This window comes from Papaver somniferum, chromosome 11 (assembly GCF_003573695.1).
Source record: "Papaver somniferum cultivar HN1 chromosome 11, ASM357369v1, whole genome shotgun sequence".
In the NCBI taxonomy this organism is placed as follows: domain Eukaryota; kingdom Viridiplantae; phylum Streptophyta; class Magnoliopsida; order Ranunculales; family Papaveraceae; genus Papaver; species Papaver somniferum.
In genome coordinates, this window is record NC_039368.1 from 121,265,441 (window position 1) to 121,282,749 (window position 17,309).

Here is a 17,309-nt window from a genome sequence, read left to right on the forward strand (position 1 = left end):
GTTAGCCTTACAAGGATTATGTATGTTGTTTATCGTCTCTTTCATCAGGTTCATGTTCCTCATGTGGACTTCTTGTGCCCGTGCCAACTCTATGAAGGTTGGGACTTCTCCATTGACTGTGCCATCAGACAGAGTGGAAGACGGAACATTACTATTTGGAAGATTGTGATTAAAAGTTAAATCTGACCTACGACCGACCATCTTTGTGGGGGTTTGATTTGCAACCGAGAGATTGATCTCCCATTGTGGTCGCCAATCTGTTGATGGGAGAAAAAGATTTACAGGTTTTTGAGGAAAAGTGGTGAGACGGGGGTCGGTTCCTCAAACGAGAAAATTGCCTTAACCTTTTGCAAACAGATGCACCGCACGGGAGTGCTTTGAGTTCGAGTGATCAATCTGTAGGACTCCGGCCTAAAACAAGAGAATGGACATACCAGAGTAAATTCGGTCACAAAGAAGGGATGGTGGTCGATCTATAGGAGGGAAGCTGAGAAGTGATATGTGAGATTTTTTGTGGGTTTATTAAAATTGATGAACTGTTGAGTTCGAATAAGTTTGAATTCTGCTCTACTGAGACTGATTGTTCAGATGAGAATTCTTGTGATAATTCCCGTATATCTGAGATTGTCCCTTCAGTCATGAATTCAAAGACTTATTTATATTGCCAGAATGTAGACACATTGATTTCTAGTAAGTGTGACAGTTGCTCGAGTGAAAGAGTGGGAAAGTGAAAATCTTGGTTCCACCAGTTCCATGTCGTGCGGAGACTTGGTTTATCATCCACCAACTACTTCGCTAGCTTCCTCAACCGCTTGCACGACTTACTCACATTTCTCATCGTGGATGAACACATAAACTGTGGGCCGCCAGACCAAAACCCTAGTAAATATATCCCCATGTGACATGATGGATGTCTTATGATTGTGGAGTCTGCAAGGAAGACGTGTATTTAATTAGTCAGATATTGACTTGATTAGACTACGTGTCTTAATATTGCTGAGTCGAGAATGATTGACGAATGCTAGATGATTCATGGATTGAGCATGTCTATTGAGACATATGTATAGTTCTCGAATGAATGTTGATAGTTGAATCAACATGATGAATATTGATAGTCTGGGAAAATATTGCTCGACTGATGAATTATTGAATATCTATAATTGAGTCAATATTGATAGCCCGAGTAAGTATTGCTCGTTTAAGGAATTATTAAATATTGATAGTTGAATCAATATTTTTAGTTTGAGAAAATATTGCACGTTTGATGTTCATTGGTAACATGACCAAATAAAAATATTAATTTAAAATATTGGCATCTGGACCGAATATAATTAATTATAATGTTGATTGCGGGATCAACATAAAATATTGGCGTTTGAAACTGTTCAGAATTATGCTTTGCAGATCATTTGGTCCGACACCCTAATTTTGATCAATTTCTGATCAATTGACGATTTACTGAAAATAAATCAATGAGTGAGAGGGACCAGCTACATGGGATGATCATATAGATCCCAGATGCTCGAATGAGCAAAACCAAAGTCCTTTGCAGACTAGTTGGTGAAAGGATGATTAAATGATGGTTTAATCATTTTTTAGAATAGTGCTCGTATGAGTATTAAATAAAAAAAACCTAATTATGCGGAGAGATGAGGGATCGACCATGGGGTATGGGACCGGACCTTGGTGGTCGTGGGACCAACTGATGGTCGCTCGATCCAGTTGTTTGGAAAGAGTTTGAACCTAATATGAATTGTAGAAGATTAACTTACGAAGATGTGTGGGACTGGATCCTCTTGGTCGGTCAAGGTAGCATGCCCGTGTTACCATGTTGCTGGTGGCTCAATTCTGAGAGTTTTGATATTTTCCGATGCGCGTTCGAGCAATATTTTGGATTTTCAGAAGAGTTTGATCTTGACTGAAACTCTCAATTTTCTTGAATGAGCAAGTAGTACTTTTCTCGAGCGATCAATATTTTGAGAATATTAAAATAATGATATTTTAGTACTTTCCAATGAGAATTCCGGATAGTCGTGTGACCATTTGACTTTTTAGTTTTTGGTAGTTTGAGCAATATTTGAGAAAATATGGAAAAACCAAGGTTTTTGCTCATACGAAGGATTTTCATGAGTGAAGGAAGAAATAAAAATAATAAAATAAATAATTGAGAGGTGTGGGACCGTCCACGGCTAAGGCATGGTCGGCCGGCTAGTATACCCAGTCCCGTGCTCTTTCCTATTTTACAACAATGATTTTTCATCATTTGAGGAAATATGAAGAAACTATGAGTTTTGCTCGAATGAAGGAATTTTCATGAGATTAGGAAAAATAACAAAATGAGATAAAATAAAAGGCAGAGGCGTGGGACCCGCCACGGCGGCATGACCGGCCCAACGGTGGGCACGGTCCCCTAGGCACCTCTTTATTATTTTTCTTCCCTATTTTGCATAGGCTTCCTCATTCGTCCATGTATTTGAATGCTCGTATGTGCATTATTGTTAAGTACACTCGCACCATTTTCTCGGGGCTTACTCGGTGGTGGCCTAGATGCCCGTGCGTTGAATATTTATTACTAACCCATGGAAAACTGCTGGGAAAAACCGTGAATTGAAGTAACAAAATATTATAATGAACGCATAATATTTTCTAGGAATTAAATTGATGAATATTGCGACTAGAAATAATTAATTGATGGCTCTATACTAGCAGGAAATCTGTCTAGGAGCATTGTAATTATTCGAAAATCAAGGTATGAGCTAGTTGAAGCGTCATACTTGTTCTGGATGTTTATTCCGTAAAGTCAGGGAACATTGCGACATCCTGAAGACGTTATTGCTCTATACTAATGGTAAATACATCTAGGAGCCGTCCAATCATTTTGATTCTATACAGAAGTGGTTACTGAAATTGCTCAATATTGATGAAATATACGAAATATCGAAAGTTCAGCTGAGAGACTTTAATAATCGCACATTCATGTATGCTCTGAGAGGCATTCCACTCAGCCAGAGGTTATCATGGCATGGGCTTTCATGCTTGAATTCTGAAATATAAACTTCACATACGTGTCTGAAGTTGGTCAAAAATATGCAAAAGTTATGATTTGATGATTTTAGCCTTCATTAAAAATCTACCATCAACACTCATTAACAAAATTTTCGGTGTTTGTGTTATTTCTTTTCCGCATTATATCTCTATAATCCAAATATCACAGGTTGTACGTTGAAATAAATTCAAGTAGATAAGTCATTCGCAATTGTTGGATACAACTTGATTAATTCTTGGATATCGATCTTTGGAATCGTCCAAGTATTCTCACGTATAATCAGGTTTGCAAACTTGTCTCTATAACATTCTGATTGTGAGAGAAGGAAACATAAAATTTGAATATTATTCCTTGATTGAGATTCATTAAGTTGAACTCTCATAATTGTATTTGAGTTTAGTCCATACAGGTTGCCTAAAAAAAAGTTGGTGATGTATTTTGGTACCCCCATGTTTTCAGAAAGTTCATATTATTAAATGTCTTTCCCATTTTAGAAATACGATATAGCACTTACCATTATAAGATTTAAATCACATTAGAACAAAAAGAAAATCCAATTTTAAGCAACCTTGCTACATGAACAGTTGTTTAACAGCTGAATAACAACAAAGATGATGTGGAATTTGACATGATAGGGTGAGTTTTTTCCTACTTTTTACGTCATGCATTGTGTCTAATACAGTATTAATGTCTGTAAGATTTCCAATGGTTCATCATCTAGTAACTTCTATCATTTTAGTCCATGATTGTGCATCATAGGTACTTTGTATCAAACCACAATTCTTCAAAATAAAATTTTAAAAAAAATTATTATTATATTAGGGTGGTCCGAAGACAATTATTTTAGATGTTTTACTTTATTTGTTCCTCTGTCTATGAAAGTTTTGTTTGTTGATTAGATTCATGAACTGATTTACTTATTCACAAAATTTGTTCTCAGTTTTTCTTTGAACGGTGGCTGGACAAAAAAAATTGCTTCTCTCCTCCATGTCAGTTTTTGTTATTATCCAGCTGATCATATAGCGTTTTTGATTTTTGATTTATAAATTTTATGTTGTGAGTTGTTTTTGTGCTATTTTAGGTTTATACGGTTTTGGTCGAAGAATGATTCTTTATTCGTAGAATGCTGATATAAATAAGAGATCCTCTTAGAAATCCATATGTTTGAGTTTTCCTTTATTATGCAGCACAGGTTCTAGTCAACCCAATCATTTCTAGACTACGTCGACTAAGAGGAGGATCCACTCACACTATTATTTTCACATTATCTCACATGTTGGATGTTATTTTTTTTTAACAAAACCTAAATGATAACGGATATAAAGCAAATATTCTGGGTATATATTCCTCTTACTGTGATCTATATACCTACGAAAAATGAGCGCATTCCTAAATACACCATCTACTAAACATAATTTCAACGTTGAAAATTGGTAGTTAATGGCTTATTTTCAAAGTAACAGATGGTGTAGTCATAGGTTTCGGAATGTGCTCATTTTTTGCAGGTATTTGAAGTATTATAAAATGAACATGTCTTTAAAATATTAGATCCAAATCCTTCACCTTTTGAGTTTTATTTAAAAAAATGGCGTCCAAAATGTAAGATTATGTGAAAACAATTGGATCCGCCCTCCTTAACTAAAAATAATAGTTAATATAAGAATCCTATTATTGGGGCTGTAGGGGGTGAGTTTCTGGGGCTTAAAATGCTATGTGTAGCCAAAAAATGGACAGGGGAGATCTCAAGTGATTGAAAAGTCAGATTTACCCTTCCCTAATAAATCAATTTTAAAAACAAATCTTATATAATCAAAACCTATCCCTAATTCAAGCCCCAAAAATCAAAACCCTTTCATTTTCATTTTCTCTCCTCTTCTTCTCAAAAACACTCTCCAAAACCTAACAATATCTCTCCCTCTTCTCCACTGATTTCTGAAGCATCTCAACGTGAATCGATTCTAAAGTTGATTCTCAAGATGGCAGCAAGATTAAGAGTGACAAGATCCGGCCGATTGAACCCTGATTCTGAAACTGGGCAAGTTATTGATGTTCCTTTTAGTGGAGATGTGGTAAACCAATATTCTCAAACACCTGCGAATCTTCCACAAATAATTCCTACTAGGTAAGAATCGAAAAACCCACCAGTTATTTTACCATTAGATTGAAAAAATAGGTTTCATTGATGGTTTTAGGGTTTTAAAAAATGTTTTCTGAAGCATTTACAGCTGGGATATCATATCATCCTGGTGATGTGATTTGTAGATAGTGGTAAAAAGAGTGTCGTTTCTCAGACTTGTGAAGGATTTTTTTTTTAGACTTAAATAGAAAACACAATAAAAATTATAGCAAACTCAAACAAAGATGATATCAATATTAAAAGAAACACCGAGGCTAAGATTCCACTATTTTCCAAGTTCAAAGTGATTAAACCAATACTTATATTTATGCAATTTTCTCGTTTAATTTGATTCTAAAATATTGCAACAAGTAGATTTTCAAAAGTAGTAATTGTAAATACCAAGTATGAAGCATCAAAAGTCTTAAAACTAAACATATTCAATAATAGTTCAAGGCAAATAATCATATAATTATGACAAATAGAAAGATAAAATAGAATATATCACTTTTTGTTGGAAAAATAGCTTCCTCTATCGCCTCAGCAATGGGGTTTAGCTCCTCATATTAATCATGGTCTCAAAATATGTGTTTGTTGCTCAAAAGATGATTAAAAGAGTGAAAAGTAATAACACAGACTATTTGCAACAGTGTATCGGAGTTACAAAACAGCTGTTACAATGGAACTGTTACAGAAAACTGTTGTAAATATTGTTGCTTTGTCGCTGATTTTAAGACCCCAGAAACGACTGTCTTCAATGGCCCTTTGTTCTTCGTGTTCTTCCTTGTGCACCAGAAGAAACGATTTCCTGCAACTCGATCTCTGGAGCTCTGTGGTGTTCTAAACTTCTCCTAAGGTTTCGTCCCCTCCTGTTTCGGTCCCAGCATCCTATTTATATACACAGCAACCAAAAAAACCGATTAAATCTCTAGTTTTCTTTTCCAAAAAGGTCACGACTTTTCTTCCCTGTTTTGATTAAAACTCTCATTAGTGAATATAGGATATGATCCTATGCGTCCATATGCTCTCTCAATCATTCACGTATCTTCCCAAATCATCAACATACTCGACAATGTTTCCACGTACATTCCAAAAGCAAAGCCAATAAACCCGAGAATATATCCCTTCTTTGTTTTCTTTGAGAGCGAATGTTAATCTTCTCACACGTCTTCTGTGCTGATACAAACTCTCTTACCTTCGCTGGTTTGTCGCCAATACTCATTATCAATCCAAGTTTATCAATTCCCGTGAATATCTATCGCACTGTCTTGCTCCAACACGATGCTGCAACGAGTTTCCCGCCAAAAAGAAAAAATTCAAATGTAGAAGATAACGCCCCTTATCCTGCTGCTGGGTGCTTTTAACACTTAGAGTGTACTGGGTGTAAATAACAAGTAGGTGTCCCTTAGTAATTGAGTGCCCCTTATCCAAATAAAGGGTGTCTTTAGTGATTTCCTCCCACGAGCGCAAATACCACTTTTTTGAGCCAGTTTTCGCGCAAAAGCTTATTTCTCCAAAAACACCTACAAAAACATAAAATAATCAAATAAGTATAAAAGCGAGCACTAACTATACACATAATTAAGATCAAAATAGACACATAAATGCGTCTATCACCTGGCCGTAATGTATACCTAACGGTTTGGACATCAAGAACTCCCATCCATTAATGTCTCATGCGGTTAAGAAAATTTGAGATCCCAACCGTGAAATAACTTTTCGGATGGGACTTTCCCAGCCGTAAGTCATCCTGTGTTTGCAGAGTAAAATTGAGTGATGGGTGTTTCGGCTGGGTGTTTCCTCACCGTAATTAAATTTTCCTAACCGTTATTTATATTTTCCAGCCGATATGATGTTTACGGTTAGGTCGTCTGCATGTTTCTTAGCCGAGACTATGTTTACGGTTAAGATGTCTCACTTTTCCCAACCGATAATTTGTAGAACGGATGGGTTGTCTGTTATTTCCTAACCGTAATTGTATCACTCCGTGTGAATTGGTCCTATCTTCTGATATGTTTTTCATCATTTTTAGGAACCCTGAAAAGGAGAAAGAACCCCAGGAACTACCAATGTGTGATATTGCTCCGATGATGGTGCGTAGGTTAAGTATATGATTCTTTTTCATTGTATACGTTTCTCAAATTATGTGCCACTATTAATTGAATGATGTGAAAATAGGTCAAGAGAGCTAAGTGGATTGCCAGGGGACTGATCCGCAACATTGAGTAGGTTTTATATTTGGATTGCGACCAACAAAGAACACTGCTTCTCAGGCTTCAGGAGTTACATAATCCAACGATGGATGATCTCTATACTAACGATGAGGATGATTGGATGAGTGATTCCCAAACTCCCGACAGTTCTGCATCATCTTCTGAGGACGTTCCTTCGATTGTTGGTCGTAGTTGATGATTGTTTTATGTATTGTTTAAGTCATTACAGCTTTTCATTATGCAGACTTACTTTTAACATGTTTTAGGTTATGGATTTGGGTGATTTACTTTTCAGACTTACTTTTCATTATGAAGACTTAACCTTGAATGAATGGATACTAGTGTTTTGATTCTTGGTCGTCACCCCATTATTTTTCCTCCTCAAAAGGTCCAAGTTGATCTACGAGCACATGGTAACCACAATTTCTGTCGCCCTCAACATCGTCGGTGGACTTGACGTACTCATGAATAAAATGTGGTAAAAAGTGCATGTAATTTTTTTATATCGTGTAAGTAGGTCGGATATAATTACCTTCCTCATATATACGGGGTGATTTCATCGGACCTACATCCAAAAAAACCATCTCTTTCTCACCATCAAGGTTACTAACAACTCTTTGTGGGGTGATTTGCGATGCTTCGACCATCAGTGCTTTTTCTTTGACATCATTACCTCGACTTCTCGCTAATTGCTTAATACCAACCGCACCACCAACTTTTCTTTGGACATTACTAGCTTCTTTTGTTGTTAAACCTTGTTGGGAACAACCGGGTCTTTAATTTTGACTCTACTATCAACTTTTCTTTTTGAACTTTCTTGGGATGCAACAACCACATTCTTTTTGCGGACTTTTACCTTCATTTCACTAGATCGGATTGGTCCGTCTTTTTCCATTTACTTTCGTTTAAGTTTGTACAAGTCGTTCAACTTCTCAAAACCCGAAAGATGTCTTCGCATTGAAGGAGTCAATTGTGGACCCTCTTGAACCTTTCTCTCAGCTTCTTCCCTTTCCTGTTTTTTTATTATTTTGGTCGAAGGCCTACCCTTGCCCTGCCCCTTGTTAGGTTCTAAAATATCTTCTCCAGTGAATGGACGGTTGAATTTCCGCAATTCATACAACTAAAGTTGTCTTTGCGCCGGTAGTTAAGAAACATACTTCTCAAAAATTTCCTTGTGTACCTATGTGTCGCAAAACACGTCCCCAAGACCTTTATTTGGTAATGGATCTTTAAATGTTAGTTGTTTCCAAAATGGATCTAGATCTTCGATCGGAATCATCCTTGTGGGATAATTTGCTACCGCAAGCCTACATGGGAGCCCCAAAGCCGACTTAATGAGACAATTACATCTCATTCCCGGTGGAAAATTGTGTTCCTCCCAATCCTCCACTTCCGTTGTAATTTTTAGGATTTCCCATTGAGAAACATATAAACTTATTCCCCGGAGCCAAGGGATATCCCGGTAGTCGACAACCGTTCTAGATCGGCTCTTTCCAAAATCCCCTTTAATTCTATCGAGATCACGCTTGAAATACTCGACCATAGCTTCAAAAATAACAACTAATCCATCGTAACAACCATTTAGCTTACTTTTGAACCGATAGTGAAGCGACTCCACCGTGTTTGTGGCTTGATTGTCATAGTGTCTATAACGGTTTACCCATGCACTAACAAACTTTTCTTTGTGGGGATTCAATAACTCGTTCATCAAATATGTTATAACATCCGGATAGGTTGACCATTTTTCCATTACAAAACGCTCTCTTAGGAAATATAATGGTTCTGTGAGCAACCATATTAGTTGTTCCCAATCAACTTGAAAATCCGCCCAAAGCACCTCGGTTATTTTGTCATTGATCTCAAACTTATATTTCTCTTCTTGTTGTTTCTCCAATGGTAGATTTTTAATCCTCTCCATCTCGGTCTTCTTTGTTGGCCATATAACCCTCTTGCAATTAGTTTGCACATTGTTCCATTGATGAAACGTGCAAAGATGATGACGCGCGTATGGGAAAACACGTGGTATGGCCCACATCAATGCTTGCTCCTTATCCATAATCAACACCTGTGAAGTATAACTTTCTTGATAGAATAACTTCACCTTTTGAAATGCCCATATATAACTTTCCTTCGTCTTGTCTTTCAAGAAACAAAACGCAGCGGTAAATGTCGACTTGGTAGATGTTTGTCCAACAAAGTTCAATATCGGTATGTTGTACTTGTTAGTTTTATACGTGCAATCCATAAAGAGAATTCGATGAAAGCATCTTGCCAATTGTACACATTCCGTATTGGCGATGAAAAGATATTCCACTTCCTTTTCTTCATTCGTTTCATAGGCGGTAGAGTACTTTTCCTCCTCAAAAAAAAAACAATAATTGTCGCATAAGCACTCTCTCTTCCCATGACTTTTTTCTAAATTTTCTCTTTTGTTATAGATAGTTGTCAATGAGGATGAGTTTTGAGGGTTTAACACCTTCACACTACTAAGAATATCAATAGGTCGTGTTCTTCTTTTACTCAACACATGTACTAACTTCCCTTCTAAGGGGTTGAGCCTTTCCGCATAAGGATGGTTGATCAAACTCTCTGTAATTGGATGATTATGATAACCCGAGACGACTTTCACCATAAACCACACTTTCTTATCATCGTCATATTTAAATTGAAGCTTAAAAGGGCATCCGCATTTCTTCGTATTATAACGTCCCTTCTTCCTTATTGTTTTTGGTTTATACTCACTACCATTTTTCCAATGACTCTCATACTTTCCACTACACTCGTAAACCATTAGAAAGGTGGTAGCTGTAACTTGTTTATTCTGGACTATGATGCACATCTTTTTCTACCCTTGTGATCGAGCCCACTTCTTTGCATCTTCCTTATCTTTACACTCATAGTTGTTTGCATAGTGAGCACTTGTGTCCTCGAAAACTTGCACGGGTTGGGGTTGATCTTCCATAACCTCCTATTGCTCTTCAATAACCACCTCTTGATCTTCCACTGGAATGTACGGCACAATCTATAATAGAATGACATATGTCCAAAAATATTTTTTAAAACACACAGAAACGGCTGGGTCGAAAAGTAAATATTCAGTTGTAATAAGCTACACGGCTGGGTTTACCAGGGATATTCCAGTCGTCAAATCGTATACGGCTAGGTCGAAAAATGATATTCCGGGCCGTAACTTATTTACGTCCAAGAATTCTGGGTCGTAAGTTGTCCTGTAACTGGATGAGTCAGCTTACGGCCTAGAAAACGAGCCGTAAAACGAGTTACGGCCGGGTAACCCAACCGGCACCGACGACATTAAATAGCATTTAATATTTTTGTAAAGGAAACCTAACCGCCGCCGACAGTATTAAATGCTTCCCATGCACGTAGAAAAAACCTGGCCGTAATTTTACAGTTAGGGCAAGGAGTATTCATCGCTCCATCCGTAACATTTTGATAACGGCTGGGAGTTCATTAATTGTGAGCCGTAAAACAGGATAACGGTCAGGAGTTCATGGGTTCACAACCGTGATTGGACCTGACGGCTGGGACCCTAGGGTTTTCGGAAGGAAAAAATCGAAGCTTCTTGGAACTCTGAGCTTAAAAACTGAAATAGGAGTTAGAATAGAGATATACCTGGTAATCTTGAGCAATTCTTCGATTTTTTTCTTCTTCTTGGGTTGGTCCTTCGAAATCATAGTAAGGTTCATAAGGGTTATTTTGAGTTTGAGAAAAAATTTCATGATTTTCTGAAAAATCAGCAACAAACTGATCGTTGTTGACGGGTGTTAATATGTTATCATATTTCGAAGATGAAGGTTCACCTACATCAAAAGTTTTTGCTTCAATCACTGATTTTCATTTTTTTTCCCCATTTTTTTCTCTGTTCTTCTTCTTCTTCTCTTCCCTCTGATTTTTTTTGTTTTGATTTTCATCATCAACACTTAACTTAAAGAAATGAATTAGTGTTGATTAATTAGCTAATCATAATTAGTCATTTTAATCACGTTTAGGGCTGCACAGCGGGTAGGGTGGGTAGGATATGGTCTATATCCGCCACCCTACCCGTTTACTGACGGTTAAGAAAATCTTTACCCGCCACCCTACCCGCCAAATAATGGATAGGGTAGGATACAGTTAAAAAACTGGCGGGTAGGGTAGGGTTGGCGGGTAGGAGTAGGGTATGTGCACTCCTAGGTAGGGTGGGTAGGATATGACCTATACCCGCCACCCTACCCGTTTACTGGCGGTTAAGAAAATCTTTACCCGTCACCCTACCCGCCAAATAGTGGATAGGGTAGGATACGGTTAAAAAAATTGGCGGGTAGGATAGGATTGGCGGGTATGGATAGGGTATGTGCACCCCTAATCACGTTTATTATCTCAAATCATATAGGGTCATATTAATCATTATTCAAATATTTGAATACGAGGTGTTCACTTTCACTATTCATGACCCTATATAACCCCAAAAAGCCAAGCCTTTTTAAGCCCCACTAATAGGATTCTAACGTAAATATTCATACTCTTGCCTGACCACTTTAAAAATTGAAGGACTAACCTTTTCTTCTATGTCCGTAACCCGTATGCCACCGAAAGGAAAATCTGAAGCCAGTATTGGGTTTCTTCCTCAATTATTCTTCCGCAATTCTTATCATTACTCACTTTCATCGTGCCAAATTCATTTCCGTATGTACACAGAAAATTCAAAGCACTTAACTTTTTTCCAATTCCGTAATTTACTTGATTAGGTTAGAAAAATTTAAGACTAAAACTATAATTAATCTTCTCAGCTCCCCAATTGTCTTGCTTTTCTGTTTTCTTTCTTTCTTTGGGATTTGTATGTCTTCTGTCACGTTTTGTGACTTCTTCTCTTAATCAATTATGATTGTTTTGTGACTTCTTCTCTTCATCAAAATTATGAACTTTTCTGTTAAAAGAAAAGAAAACATTATTGCTCATTTACTGTTTGATAAAATGTCTCAAGGAAGTAATTGTATTTGAGTTCAGTTTTGGGATTTTAAAGAGTTTTTGTCAGATGACTTTTGTGGATTTAAGGTTTTAGAGTAATGGGTTTTCATAAGAGAGAATAATTTTTCTGCACATTTGAATATATATACGTTATTTTCAAAAAATTGTGAAATCATCAGGTGTATGTTTTGATGAAAAGAATTGTGAGCTCATCGAGTGTATGTTTTGATGAAAAATGTGCACTTTGGATGCGCTAGAAGCCTAGACCCATATAATGGTCTGAAACTAATTCTTAAGGAATGAAAACAACAACAAAAAATAAAGAAAGGTAAGTTTACACTAGCACCACTGTTCCTGTGTTTTCTTTCCTATAGATATGTCTTTATTTAAACACTGCATGAGTTCAAGGTAAAAACATGTCAAATGGTGCCTAAAATCCTGTTCGGAATGAAAAAAGAACAGAGAAGGTGTAAACTGTTGAAAAATATTCTTGATAAATCGACTTACGGAAGTTCTCGGGTCGACGTAGTCTAGAACTGATTTTGATGGATAGTTAGAGGTAGAATAGACTTCCAGAAGTGTGATACTTCTCTAAAACTGCTGAATATGTTACACTTTGGCTGGACTTAGTGCACCCATGGTTGGGTATATAAGGATGCATTTTTTTAATTTCCACAATTCAGTACTGCACCGCATGCATCCTAGTATTCCGAAGTTAAGAATCTTCGGTAAAGTATATATAAAATTACTGAGATAGTGTAAAGCTGAATAATCATGATATCTTTACTGCGACTATCATCTCTAGAAAATAAGTTGCAGGTTGCAAGATTATACTCCACAATCTTTTAAACAAAACTGTCATATTGTTGTTATCACCATTGAAGTTCTTATTTTCCTTTTTGAAAGACAGGTGTACTTACTTAGGTTGTTTGATGTGGTAGAGTCTAATATCAGCAAACACTTTACCGTAGTTGGAAGAACTATATTGAGAGCAATTCCTTATAATTCCCAGTTTGATTTTCTTAGTTTTTGAACTTTCTTTTCTAAGGTCTATGAAGTTACATGTTTGGTTAGTTTGTTCTTCTGCATTATGTTTGAAGAGACTTAATACTTTTGGATCTTAACGTCATATCAAATTTGCAAAATTTGGGTGATTCTAAGTCTGCCAGTGTAGTTTGTTATGTTCAATTCCTCTCATCACTAATATACTTTTTGAATCTATGCACGCAGATCATTGGAGAACCGTGCAGATACCCAATTTAATTTGTATGACCATCTGGATAGAATAACCATTTTAATTTATATGGCTATAAAACATCTTACCCAATTTATTTTATAGTACCTTCTTAGTATGGTACCCAATAATTTTTTTTTTGTAGAGTACCCAATCTATTTTATATGATCGTCTGAAACATATTATATGTTTATTTTCCCATGCTATTTGTTGTTTGGGGAGAATGTTTTATGAAGAAATGTTATGATATCATTAATTCCTAATCATATCCGGCTACACCTCCAACACAACTGGCCAATACGTAGACCAGATTCAGACCCCTTACCCCCAGTGATCGATCCAAGTGTTACCATGACGACTGTCGAAGAAAAGCTTGGTTGTAACCTGTGCTGATGTTGGTGTATGTAAAGAGCATATTGAGAAGATGCGAGAGGTATATTTATTACTGTGTTTCTTTTTCAACTTTCAAGTGTTTGAGATGTCTCGGTCCGGGCAAAGCAAATGTACTGTTGAAGCAGACTTTTAGTACTTGTGAATTTCGGAGACAAATCTATGCTTGTATATCATGAGGTGTTCATTCTGTTTGTAAAATTTTCTTCAGGTTGTTGAACTGCCCATGCTTCATCCTGAGAAATTGGTCAAGCTGGGAATTGATCCCCGTAAGGGTGTTCTCTGCTATGGACCACCTGGCACTGGCGAAACATTACGAGCTTGAGCTGTAGCTAACCGTGCAGATACCCAATTTAATTTGTGTCAATGGACGTGTTCCCATATAAGGATGTTTCAGATTCAAGGAAAACATATAATTCGCACTTTCCTTATAATATGAAGATTATGGAGAAGAGCATGGGGTGTTTCTAAATGGTGCTGCCCATTGGTTAGTAGCTCCGACGAACGAATATCGACCACCACGAGTTTTAATTTCTTTGGATACGGAAGACGGGGTATTCGAAGAAGTACCACAACCTCAACATATGGACAATTTCAAGTGTAAGTTTGTCGATGTGTTGAGTGGTTGCCTTTGTTTGCCATGTAGTGTTCCTAATGCTAGTTTTGAGATATGGGAGATGAAAGATTATGGAGTGAGAGAGAGTTGGTCTAAAGTGTTCAGAACCGACTGTCGCGATGAGCATTCCATCTTTTTCATAAGGAAAGCTGTATTATCTGAAAATCCTATCAGAGATCAACAACAAGGACCGTTGTTTATTTAGAGATGGGAGTATTGATGCTGTGAAAATCCACTTGGAAGAGAAGAAAGGGTATGAATACATTAAGAATATCAAACAGATGTAGGCTTACGTGGAGAGTCTAGTTTCAGTTAACTCGGATACATTTGTTAGTTGTATATATGATGTTATATTAAGTGTTCGTCAGTCGTTTTAGTTATATTCCTAATTAATATTCTGCTTGATTCAAGGTTTGAAGTTTTGGTCAGCTCCAGCAAACTTTGTCTAATCAGTTTATCTCGGAAATCTAATTATAATTTCTTCACTCGGTGTTCCTTCCAAATAACAAATCTAAAAAGTTGATTTTTCAACTACGACTAATGATGAATCATAAGTTTTCAAGAGCAAGAAATATATCTTAAATTTTTCAATTTGAGTTATGGGTTTACTAGTTTTACTTTACTACCCAACGGTGCGGGTAATCCGCGGTTTTTAAAAGACAACCGCAACCGCAACGCGTGCGGATTTGAGAATTCCACCCGTGTCCGACCCATACATCTTGCGGTCTGGGTGAAATCCGCAATTTTACGGACGGATACGGGTCAAATCCGCGATTACGGTTTTTATGCTCACCCCTGATATTACTAGAAGCTGCAAATTTGTTACTTTCTAGTTTCCGGGTACAAAATATATACCTGAACGATGGTCTACTTTCCTTTTTAATGTTGAATGTCCTCTCACTTCCTCTTAGCACTTTATGGCCCTGCAACAGCAATTTCTAGATGCATTTGTTGGCTGTTTTTCTTTGGAGTACAACCATAAAAACGACTTTGAAAAGCCTTAAACTCAAAATCAAGAACCTACTTATGACATTTGGGCCCGATTGATAGATGACATAAAGGGGAAAATTAGAGAAGAGAAAGTGGATTTTGCTTAGAAATTCAATTAAGATGTGATAATCATTAACATAACACCACACCACCATCTTAATCTTAATTAATACTAAAAATCATTGCGTGTAATTTAAGCTTCATTTTCTCCTATCTATTCTGTCTGTCCGTCCTTGCTGTTTTATTTCGTAACTGCTCACCAAGTACTGTGCATGTCACATTCATATGGAATTCAGTGTTGCCTTTTCACCCTCGGAGACTCTAAGCACTCTGGGCCTCGAACATGCGAGGTGGAAATTTGGTCATCATACTTGGTTGCGAAATCAAGCATGAACAACTAACTAGAGAAAATAGAAAGAAGCCTCCTCACGAACATCCTAACAAACAAAATGACCTTAGCCGAAGTCACTCAAGTATGGTAGTAAGATCATTTGGATGATGATACCAGTTACCTGAATTCTAAACTCACACCCCCAAACTCTTTACCGATCACAAGAAATAAGGAAAAAGAGAGGAAGACCTTGACTAATAGCTGAGCATTTCATTCCTTTCTTTCTAGATGCTCCAGTCCAGGTGACTTTTTCCTGCTTTCAATTCTGGCTTTGCGGCTGATTGCAGTAGATATTACGACATGTTGTCAAGTTTGCGATCCGTTGACACTCCTACGTGCCGTGACGAATGTACGCCAACCACTCTTTATACTTACAAAAAAAAATCAGAGTAAATGCTTGAATCAATACGTTGTTGTACTTGTAATACAGACGTGGTGGTGGTGTAATATACTGACAAATTCAATGGAGAACCTATAGATATCATCAATCATAAATAACGGACCTTACCTTATTTAACAAATATTTGAAATTCTGTATCCTTATTTTTATTACCAGCATTAAACAAATTTGATTAGAATTAGGTCGTAACGACTACCTAATTAAAAACCCATTTTTTCTATAAAGGAAGAACACAACACACTCCCACAAAACACGGCACGCACCTTGTTTTGGAGTAAGGTTAGGGGCAACCAACCCTTTGTCTTTCTTGTCAAGGATGCATGACTCAATGGTCTATTTGTCATAGATAGATGATGGATAAATAAGTATATCATCATCATAATTAATCATGTCATGATTTTAGTCCAAAAGGACATTCTTTTCATCACCTACCATGTCTCTTCTCTTTCTCTTCTCTTCTCTTCTCTTCTCTTTCTTTAGCTGTTGCTTGCTTGTGAGCCCCATTACGTTGCCTAACTAAGGCAGGCACCCCCACCAAGCATCAACTAGCATGATATATTGATATGCACTTCCGCTACTACATTAGTCTTTCACATCAAATATTCTTGCACGTCGAATAGGAATAGCATTTTCAATGAAGCCTATTATTGGGGCTTAACCCAAATAGTATTTTGGGGGCCTAAAGTGCTTTGGGTAGCTAGTTGTAATAAGCCAGCTGATATAATGGCTAGGCATGTTAGGGTTTTTAAAATTTCAAGAATCTGGATGCACAATTGATCAAGTTTTATCTCAGCTGCGATTGAGAAAGATAAAACTCCTGTAATTCATCCTATTTATTAATAAAAGCCTCGTATTCAGTATCAAAAAAAAAAAATGCTTTGGGTTGCCAAATAATGAGAAAATATTTGATGGGAGCGTTTTCGAAGGGGGTATGGGGGACAAATA

General features: G+C 36.9%; 1 long non-coding RNA gene across 2 annotated transcripts; it reads left to right on the plus strand.

The window, feature by feature from the left end:
- The first annotated feature begins 11,913 nt into the window (after window positions 1-11,913).
- Window positions 11,914-14,899, plus strand: LOC113320701. 2 transcript variants are annotated; one of them, XR_003346251.1, is made up of 3 exons: window positions 11,914-12,671; window positions 13,574-14,010; window positions 14,179-14,899. It is a non-coding gene; the product is annotated as an uncharacterized LOC113320701 (long non-coding RNA). The 2 variants fall into 2 exon arrangements; XR_003346250.1 differs by having other exon boundaries at window positions 11,914-14,010.
- Window positions 14,900-17,309: the final 2,410 nt, after the last annotated feature.